Source organism: Cupressus sempervirens, chromosome 8 (assembly GCF_028749045.1).
Source record: "Cupressus sempervirens isolate cs-2001-9-10 chromosome 8, ASM2874904v1, whole genome shotgun sequence".
Taxonomy (NCBI): Eukaryota; Viridiplantae; Streptophyta; class Pinopsida; order Cupressales; family Cupressaceae; genus Cupressus; species Cupressus sempervirens.
In genome coordinates, this window is record NC_143125.1 from 440279996 (window position 1) to 440291118 (window position 11123).

The window sequence follows — 11123 nt, forward strand, 5'->3', positions numbered from 1 at the left end:
CATACCTCTCAAGTACTCAAATGTATCTTTAGGCAAAGGCTTCATAAAGATATCTGCAATCTGATCCTTAGTACTTACATACTCCAATCTGAACTCCTTTTATGGTTCTTTCTCTCTCAGCACATGATACTTAATAGATATATGCTTTGTCTTAGAATGTAATATGAGATTCTTAGACATACTCACTATACTTGTGTTATCATAGTAAATGATAATAGGTTCTTCAGTCTCAATTTTGATATCCTTCAACATTTACTTCATCCACATAACTTGATTACACTTGTTTATTGTTGCAGCATACTCTGCCTCAACAGTGCTTTGTGAAATACAATCTTGCTTCTTGCCTAACCAAGAAACCAATCTTTCTCCAAGAAAGAATGCTCCACCACTGGTGCTCTTTTTGTCATCCATACTTCCTGCCCAATTAGCATTAATATATGCATACAAAATGAAATCATTTGATCTGTCATACCAAATTCCATAGTCAGATGTCCCTTTCAGATATTTGAATATTCTCTTTATTGCTACAAAATGATATTCTTAGGATCAACTTGGAATCTAGCTACAATCTCAACTGCATTTTCTATATTTGGTCTAGTGTGAGTCAGATGATGCAAACCTCCAATCATTGATCTATACTTCTTTTGCTCCACTGTAGGTTTCTTATCTTTGTTGGCTAACTTGTGACCAATTATCATAGGTGTGCCAATAGGTTTTTAACTTTCCAAACCAAACCTTTTCAATAGATCTTTTAGGTACTTAGTTTGCAAAATGAATATACCATCATTATTATGCACAATCTGCAATCATAGAAAAAACTAATTTCTCCTATCATGCTCATTTCAAATTCATTCTTCATCTCTTCAACAAATTTATCATTGGCTTCATCATTACCTCCAATAATGATGTCCTCAACAAATATTGCAATGATCAATAAACCATCTTCAATATCTTTTAGATACAAGTTACTGCCTATCGTACCTTTAGCAATTCCAAGCTTTTCCAAGTAACTATCCAACCTTGCATACTAGGTTCTTAGTACTTGCTTTAGACCTTAAAGAGTTTATTTCAATCTGCATACCATGTCTTTACCTTCTGCTAAGGGAAATCCTTCAGGTTGATCAATATAAACCTCCTCTTTTAATTCTCCATTTAGAAATGTTGATTTAAGATCCATCTGATCAACCTTAAATTTCTTATTTGTTACATAAGCTAGGAACATCCTTATTGCTTCCATTCTTGCTATAAGTGCATATGTTTCCATAACCTTTACAAACAAGTCAGGCCTTGTTTCTCACAACTTCTCCTTTCTCGTTCATCTTAAATTCCTAAAAACCCATTTAGTTCCCATCACATTCTTGTCTTAGGTCTAGGAACCAATTCCCATGTGTCATTCTTTATTATATGTTCTAATTCTTCCTTCATTGTTTGGATCCAATGATTATCTTTGATTGCTTCATTCTACGCACTTCATTCAACTTGAGATATCAAGCATATCTCCTCATTTACTCTATTCCTTGTCATGACACCTTTTTCTTTACTTCCAATTATATGCTTAGGTGGGTGATTCCTTGTCAAATTTTTGTTAGGAGTAGGAGTTGACATTTCAACTCTTATCTCTTCTCTAGGTTCAGAACTATGTTCTCCTTTGTGTTCAAAAGTCAGCACATCATTCTGCAAGTCATTGTTAGTCTTAAACAAAACTTCAACTTTTTGTTTAACAATTCTAGAGTTATCCTCTTCTTCATCTAAATTATAATCTACCATCTTTTCTTTGGTTGCAAACTTCTCATCAATCCTTATATTTGTGCATTCAACTGTTCTCTTAGTTCTATAGTTGAAACATCTATAAGCCTTACTTTTCAAAGAGTGGCCAAGAAACGTACCTTCATTGCTTCTTGGATCAAACTTACCAATGTCATCATCTCTTTTAATATAGCATTTGCTCCCAAATATTCTAAAATATTTGACTGATGATGAATGTCCAAATCATAGCTCATAAGGTGTTTTGTCCATACCTTTTCTGATATGTACTATGCTTAGAGTATATACTATTGTGTACACTACTTCTCTTCAAAATGTCTTAGAAACATCATTCTCAAATAACATTGCTCTAGCTGCTTTTGCTATAGATTTATTTTTTCTCTCAACAATCCCATTTTGCTCAGGTGTTGTAGGTGCAGATAGTTGTCTTTTGATTCCATTTTCTTCACAAAATATATTAAATTCTCTAGAGGTGAATTATCCTCCGCTATCAGATCTCAAACACTTAATCTTAACACCAAATTCATGCTCAACTCTATTCTTAAATATCTTGAACTTCTCAAAAGCTTCAAATTTCTCTTTAAGAAATGCTACCCACATCATTCTAGTGAAATCATCAACAAAAATCATAAAATACCTTTCAGCATAGAATCCTCTAGTTGTTGTAGGACGACTCAGATATGTGTGAACAACCTCCAATTTCTTTGTAGCAGAGAACTTGTTGCTAGAAAAAGATACTTTCCTCTGCTTAGCCAAAATACATTCCTTGCATATAATGTTAGTAGGCTTAACAATCTTAGGCATATCTCTCACTAAAAATGTACTACTAACCTTCACAATATTATCAAAGTTTATATGACAAAATCTTTTATGCCACAACCAACTGTTATCAACTTTTGCTACCAAACATTTCATCTCAGTAGGATTCAACTGAAATACATTACCTCTAGATCTAGTGTCAGTTCCAATCATCTTACCATCTTTGTCTTTGATAGTACAGGTCTTCTCAGTAAATTATAACTGATAACCTTTGTCCATCAATTGTCCAACACTCAACAAGTTACGCTTCAATCCATCAACAAAATAGAAAACATCAATGTTACTTTTACCATCAAGAGTAATGGATCCAATTCATGTTATATGACACGTTGCATTGTTACCAACTCTAACAATTCCTCCATCATGATTCTTAAACTTAAAAAACTTATTCATATCACCAATCATGTGATATGAACAACCACTATCAATTATCCAAATCAAATTTATTTTTTACTTGGGTAACTAGAGCTCTTTCTTCTCTAATTTCTCTATCAAGATCGTCTTCCTTGATAGCCACAAATCTTAATTCATCATCGCTTTCACTTTGACCTTTCTTATCAGATTCTTCATCTTCATTTGCATACAAATAATTTATATCTCTATCTCTTCTAGGGTTAAACCTTCCCTTATACTTATTTTCTCTTTTAGGATATTTAGATGCATAATGACCAAATTCATTACAAGTCCAACATTTAAATATTGTGTTATCATCTTTTTCTCTTCTCACTAGAAGGGCTATTCCTTCCTCAATCTTCTTGTCCTCATCAGCTCTGTTGCTGCCAGCAAAATCTCGACGAGTGCTTGCACTCCTTGTCAAATTAGGTTGAATTTTAGGGCACTAAAGGTTGTTTTGACTCTTGTAAGTTCACCAGACTATCTCAAATTTGCTTCTGTTGATTCTACTCTTCCAAGTAATGTTTCCTTAGTGAAATCCTTAGTGCAAGGCATCACCAGCTAAATCATCTGTGCTATTGGCTTGAAAGGTGGTGTAAAACTTTTCATGATCTTCCAGATGACTTCATCATCTTCCTTAGTTCTACCACGAGACCGAATACCTACAACAAATTCTTATATTCTGCCAATATAACTTCTTACAGATTCATCTTCCATCATTCTAGCATCTTGAAATGTACATATCCAATTCTATAATCTCATTCCTTTTGCATGATCATCACCTTCACAAGTAGATTCTAATGCTTTCCAAATTTCATGAGATGTTGCAAATGAGTTTACCTGACTATACTCATTCTTTGGAAGAGTTGTTTGTAGGGCTTCTCTTTCTCTCATGTTACACATGAATAGATATCTCTCTTCTTCACTACAACCTTTAAGGTTTTCTTCTTTAATGATTGTCTTCTAACTTTTTGTCAAGAGCCAATATCTTGGACCCATGCACAATAAATGAGTCTTCATCTTCTCCTTCCAACTATCATAGTTGGCCCCATCAAATCTCGGACTATCCTTTCTGAAAAGATTCACCATCAATCTCCCAAAGTTGTTAAGTTTATCCTTCAAGGACTTGATGCTCTGGTACCAATTGTTAGAATATATAGTCCACTGGCATAACTAAGAGGGGGGGGGGGGGGGGGGGGGGGGTTGAATCAGTTATCCTCCTAATATCACTAATAACAACTTTAAACAATCTTAACAATATGAGTAATGTAAACTGAAACCACAACAAGAAACTCATACACAATACATCGGATATGTTAGTAGGGAAAACCTTGATCAAAGGGAAACCCCTGGTGAGGATAGTAGCCACAAGATGATGTACTAATATAAATATCCCTTGTTAGAGGATAAACCCTGTTAGGAGTCTGTTACAACATTTAGTACATATGAGTCCCTGTAAGGAGACTTTCAATCCCTGTTAGGAGATTCCAACCCTGTTAGGACTTGTGCCAACCCTATTAAGAATTGTGGAAGACAGCTAGACCCACTACCCAAACAGCTTCAAGGTTAAGATCAATGAATCCACTATCCAAATGATCTCTGTATTATTCCTTGCAAAATAATAGAACTAAATTGTAATTCCTTCCTATGTCTCTATCCTGTCAACCAGACTTCTACTCCTTTTGATCATGTAACTAGATCATGGACTGCACATCCAATAATCCCTTGGATACACACATTCAATCAACACTCTACTCCTTTTCGCACTTCACAAATACAATACACAATAAATACTTGATACTCTGTACAATCAAGGATAACATCTTTCCTTTATACCATATCTTCATAATAATTCCTTGACTCGGCCTTAAGGCTTTTCTAATTAATTAAAATAAAACATATAATTAATTACAATTACAATAGAACTGTCAACTGACAGTCTATACAAAACTCTATATATGTGACTCTAGGTCTTGCACACTTATTGACATCACCACCTGATTGTCCTTTGTCATTGGTTGAATACACATCACCTCATTATATATTGGCTAAAAGATATAATGCAAACATCAGAAACTGCCAAACAGATGCTCTGTTCTCTATGCTGCTCACAGTAAATCAAACACAACTGTCATACATCTTCGACTTAGACTTTGTCTTCTTAACCACCTCATCAGGACACTCTCAGGAACATGTCCTTAATTGCACATCACTTAACCCTTACTCAGTTAATGTGCAACACAAGATCTCTAACTTCTATACTTTTGGTCTTTATAGAAACCCTACCATATTGTCATCAATGACAAACACAATCATGAATGCAACATGTCAATGTTCTCCAATGCTTACGGTACTCCCCCAAAGTAGTATCATCAGCATTCATGCTAACATACTACAATATATTTTTGTAATATTTGAGCAATATAAATCCACAAAATCCAAAGAACACTTGCATGCAAGAACCTATCACAAAGAAGAAAAGACAAAGAAGAGGCAAGGCTTTTGCTCTAAAAATATGAAAAATTATTATCAAACTAAAAAGATAAGAGATGATTACAAAAGATCAATCCTTATAGAAGGAGATCGAAAAACCTAAAAGGGAATCCTTGAGAGATAAAAGGGAAATCTTAAGAAGGGAGTAAAGGTAATTTAATAAATGAAATTAAATTGACCTTTTACTCTAACACCCCCACTTAAGATGAACAATAATGCAACTACAAACAATTCAAGAAAAAACAAGGAAACTACAATGTTGAAAGCAAAACTTGGGTCCTAGCAAAGGCTTGATGAGGTACCCAATCACAACAAAATCTCTATAAAATGGAGAAATAGAGAAAACCTAGTGGAAAATACCCTACTTTAAAAAGAGGTAGAAAAGGATGCACAAATGAAATATCTCGAGAGACTCTCTCAAGACCATAAGTACAATGAAACCCCCCATGATAGAGGCTTGAGTCTGCATAGCCCCCCAGAATGGTAGAACTCTTGTTTCGATGAGCATACCAATGTGTCTCCAATCTAAAAGAAACAAAGGTAGTGGACAAGAGGGTGAAACCCCTGAATGCAAGTTGAAGCTGGAAGTCCTAGTTGGTGCTCAAAGGAGAATGTATGAGAATCCTGAAATGGAATCTCTAATAGAGGTGGGATAACACTTGCATTGAATCAATCATCTAAGAGGAGATGTGTGTCCTCTGATATATCCTCAACAACTGTAGTAGGTAGCTTGATGACTGGAGCTGCAATGGTAGGTAATGCTGACGAATAATCATATATAAGAGATAAAACCTAAATAGGAGGTGGAGGTGTAGAAGTCACAACATTGGTCTCAGGAACAACACATAAGTTCAAGTGACCTAAATTCACCTCACTAGTCTCTTGTGAAGAAGAAGAGTGAGTCTCTGATAGTGGAGATGGTGGACCAAAATAAGAGAAAGAGTATAGGTAGGAAGAATTATCAATAGTCACTGTAGCAATAATATTGCATGTCTCACTATCTCTAATGTGCACTAAATCTTATGCAAACTCAATTGTCTTCCCTACCCCACTATTTATAATCTGGTAAATAGAGGACAAAGATGGAATACACAGTACATCATAAAATGTACCATCATCAATGCTAATAGAACCTTTCCCACATATAGTCATAACAATGTTGTTCCCCATCAAAATGTGAGTAGGAGAAGCCTCAAAATAAGAGAACAAATCCTAAGAAGATGACATATGGTGTGAAACATCTGAATCTAAGAACCATCTAGAAGAGTGTGGACTAGTAGTTGCACATAGTGCATGACCCTTTCCTATATCCTTACCATTTGAATGAAATGATGATGCTGAAGAATATATGTGAGAAGTAGAAGAATATCAATGTTGCTCTTTTGAAGGAGAGTTGTCAAATTTGAACCATCTAACTTCTTCTCATAGCAACGTGACTCATCATGATTGGGCTTATTACAATAAGCACTCTTTGGTCTTTTTAGCTTTGGTTTATCTCCCTAAAGAGGAGGTAGGTCTGATGTGATGTGGGGGCTAGAATCAATTTGAGACTCTGTAGGATGTGACTTATGTTTCTTCTCCTTTGTCCTAGAAGATGGTTAAGCTACCAATGCATAAGTCTATGAGCTTGTGCGAGAATCCAACTAAGAGAGCTTAGCTTGTCCTCAAGTTAAATGATCACAAGAAATATCAAAGGATGTCATGGTAAATCTATTACCCAAAGCATCTTTGGTGGAATATAAGGTAGAAGCAAAATTTTGAAAGTTTCCACAAAGCTTAGAAAGGATCAGGTAAATGCATGCAGTGTCAATCTTGGTTTTCCCACAACCCTACAATAAAGATATCTATTGTTTGAACTTCATCAAGAAGTCCTCAATGGATAGAAAAGAACCCAGTATAAAAGAGGTAAATTTTACCTCAATTAGAAGTGCCTTGAACTCATTCACTATACTAAATAAGCCATCAAGCTTGGTCCACATAGCTAGAGGGCTATTGCACCCATCAAGATGAAAATGTAGACTATCGGATACCTATAAAGCAACAAACCCCATCACCTCATCCATCTTGTTCATGTAATGCATGACCTCAAAAGGCCTCTGTAAAATTGGTTGCATTGCATCTAAATAAGACCACAACTCTTTTGGTCAAAGAAGTCGTGTCATCAGGGACTTCCATGTGTGATAGTTATGAGGGGTCAGAAGTTCTAGAGAAGAAGATGTGTCAACCATTGTTTTAGAAGGTGTTGGATTATTTTTGAAAAATCATGGTTTATTGATGTAAATAATAGAATAATAATACAAAACACCCCCCATATTACAAAAAACCAAACTCGTCCCCCAAGAATTTATGAAGCAAGCACCTCAAGCCCTAAAGAATTTATGAAGTATGTACAATACTTTCTAGATCAGTCACCACAATCTAACAAGAATCACATGTACCTTTGAGAAATAATGATGAAAATAACAAATTATCTAGATAGGACTTGAGAAGATCTTTCCAGTGCTTCTTTTAGATTGAAAAATGGATCTAAAACGAGCAAGTTATGCCCCCCAAAAGATAGAAGGCACCATCTGACTTTGATAAAAAAAACATGTACTAAAATGAAAAAAATCCAAAAAATACCTTCACCATCATCTTTGTCTCTAAATCACCTTTCTGGTGCTTCTTTTGGATCAAAAAAATAACTCTGCATGATCAAGTTAGAGAAAAAAGACTGCTAGGGCCTCTAGAAGGCTAGAAAATATTTTTTTTAAAGAATTAGGTGGTGCTTGGGTGGGGCGGTCGGTGGAGGTGAGTCACAAAGAAATGCGTGAGCGAAGTGGAGGCACAATGGCGTGCTGGTAGCAAACACCGATGGTGGTGGTGTGGGGGTGGCCAAAACTATTGGCCACAAGTGGTTTAGCTATGACCACTTGTGATTAACAACAAACCACTAGCAGTTTATAATCCATAGCAGTTTTTTTAAAATTGTCTAAGTTAAAAAAAAATGCATTTTTTAAATTAAAAAATTGTGATTTTTTCTTCATGTGTTTGCTAGAGGTCTTATTACCTTGGTATGCAAAATAAATTGCCTCCCCAATCACCGTTGTCCAAAATCGATAAATGTTATATGAAAATGGGGGTTGTGACACCTTCTAAATCCAACCATAAGGTCTGTTTGGCCTTAAAGTGCTCTAAAAATTAGAGACCCTCCTATTTTCACAGAAAATACCCGAAAAAAACCATATATGTCTTGTCAAACCCTCATTCTTCTTTTTCTCCAAATAAGAGCAAGCTATAATAGGTCAAGCTTTAATATCATGTAGGATTTGAGCAATACAAATCCACAAAACCCAAAGAACACCTACATGCAAGAACCTATCACAGAGAAGAAAAGACAAATAAGAGGCATAGGTTTTGCTTTGAAAATATGGAAAATTATATTATCTGATGGAAAAGATTAGAGATAATTACAAAAGATCAATCCTTATAGAAGGAGATCGAAAACCTAAAAGGGAAAACCTAAGAATTAAATTACATTTAATAATAATTCTAATTAATTATGAAATGGAAATGCAAGTGCATAAAGGGAAACCTTAAGAAGGGAGTAAAGGAAATTTAATAAATTAAATGAAATTAACCTTTTACTACAATATACATTTCCATAATGGTGTTCATTTTAAGCCCAAAGTACAATTCCTACCATGGTTGATCATACAAGTTCATTAGTCAGTTTAACCACATAGACAAATATGGATGTGCATTTTATTACTGCTAGGGTGATTGCTAATTGATATGTTTTGAATTGGAGAGATGTGTCTCCAAAAGGGGAATCCAAAAAAACAAATCAATTTTTTTGATCAATAATGAATGTACCTACTATTTGAGTTATGATAGTTCTTGTCAGATACTTGCACGAGCCAAGACTGACTCTTGTACAATAATTTATATAACTCCACAGAATATAGTTTCCAAAATCATACAAGCAAGCATTTCTCATACAAAAGACTTCTTCCTCGTGTGACAAAATACTCTCTCATATGAGATAATGCTTATGGCGTACAATAATTTGTCTGATGACCATAAACAAGAAAAATTTAGCTCCATATCGAGGAGTATCAAAAACATGCATATTGAGGATGTAGACACTCGATCACATCAAAAACATATAATTATAACTCACATAAAAGAATCCAAATGATCTAACATCATACATCTACCATATAATTATTACAATAAGCATCAACAAGAATATACAGGATGAGTGAGAAAGAAAGTCAAAGTCCTACAATTGGAAGAAGATCGTCCCTATTCTCGAATCCATCCTTATGGTATAGGTTAGCAACATTATCCAACCATGTGGAACTCATAGGCCCACCTTGTTGTGCTTATGGAGACAATGACCTGACCACAATCACAAAGGACATGCACAAAAGGCTACACATGCTAACCAATGCATGACTCAAGGTAAAAATACACTTGTGAATGTCATAATGCAATAGTTTGGGTCACTACTTAGTACACATTATAGGATTACTATGTAAGGACTCTAGTAGAGTGTCATCACTTGGCTCGTATCGACCCAAGTGGTATAATGGTATGGTAAATCAAAGCCTTTAGGAGGCCTCATAATGTGCCATCACATGAACTTTCATAGAAGATTGTTTACCATCAAACACACCACCCTTGCATTGATTTCCTTAAGACCCCAGCGATCATCCATGTGGTTACATCACTTATCTCGCATTAAGTTTTATTAGCTCATGTGTTTGTTTGGTTATCACTTGTTTAAACCTCCCCATGTACCTTATCAACCACTTCTAAGCTGAGATGCCATGAGAAGTCACTTCACCCGTCAATCCTACACACATTTCTCATTATACAATGCGAATTACAAGGAAAATGCAATTTCCTAACCCAACTCCAATGCTTAAATACTCATTTGGCCTAAATTCAAGAGTTTTTGTCTCATAAGATCTCGACAAGGAACACTCATGTGCTCATGGGTGCGTATGACCAACTTCATGCTTACCAATGAAACAAACAATTGTGTAATGGAGATAGATTCAAGGAATGCAACAATATAATAAAAAGCATAAATTACACTTGATGAAAGCAACTAAGTGGAATCCATAAAGTGGTACAACAACACATAGATCAATTGGCCACTTTTCCAAGAGCATGAATCCCCATGGAATCCATAATTCATCTTGTTAGCACATGAGAATACTACAAAATGCCCAAAAGCAACCAATGCTCAAATTCTAGCAAAAACTAACAAGGAACCAAAAATCATCATTTAAAAAATTGAAAGTATAGTTTCAAATCGAGATATTAAATCACTAGAATGTTCTATAACCATTTTGACTCAACAATCCTATTCCTTGTAGCATAGGCTACTAACATCATAATTCCAATCAAGCCAAGATGGTGATAGATATATTCTGGGTACTGCACAAAAGGAGGCAGGACACAAAATACCCAAAATTCAACCTTCTTTAAAACACATTTCCAAAATGTGCCCGAACTCCCAAAAATCAAATAAAATTCAAGTTTCAAATACACATACAAAATTTGGCAACATAACAAGATGAAAACCTTATTTCCCACCCATTTAATCAAATAAAATACACCCATCCAACCAGATCATGGAATTGCATGAAATTGAGGGGGAT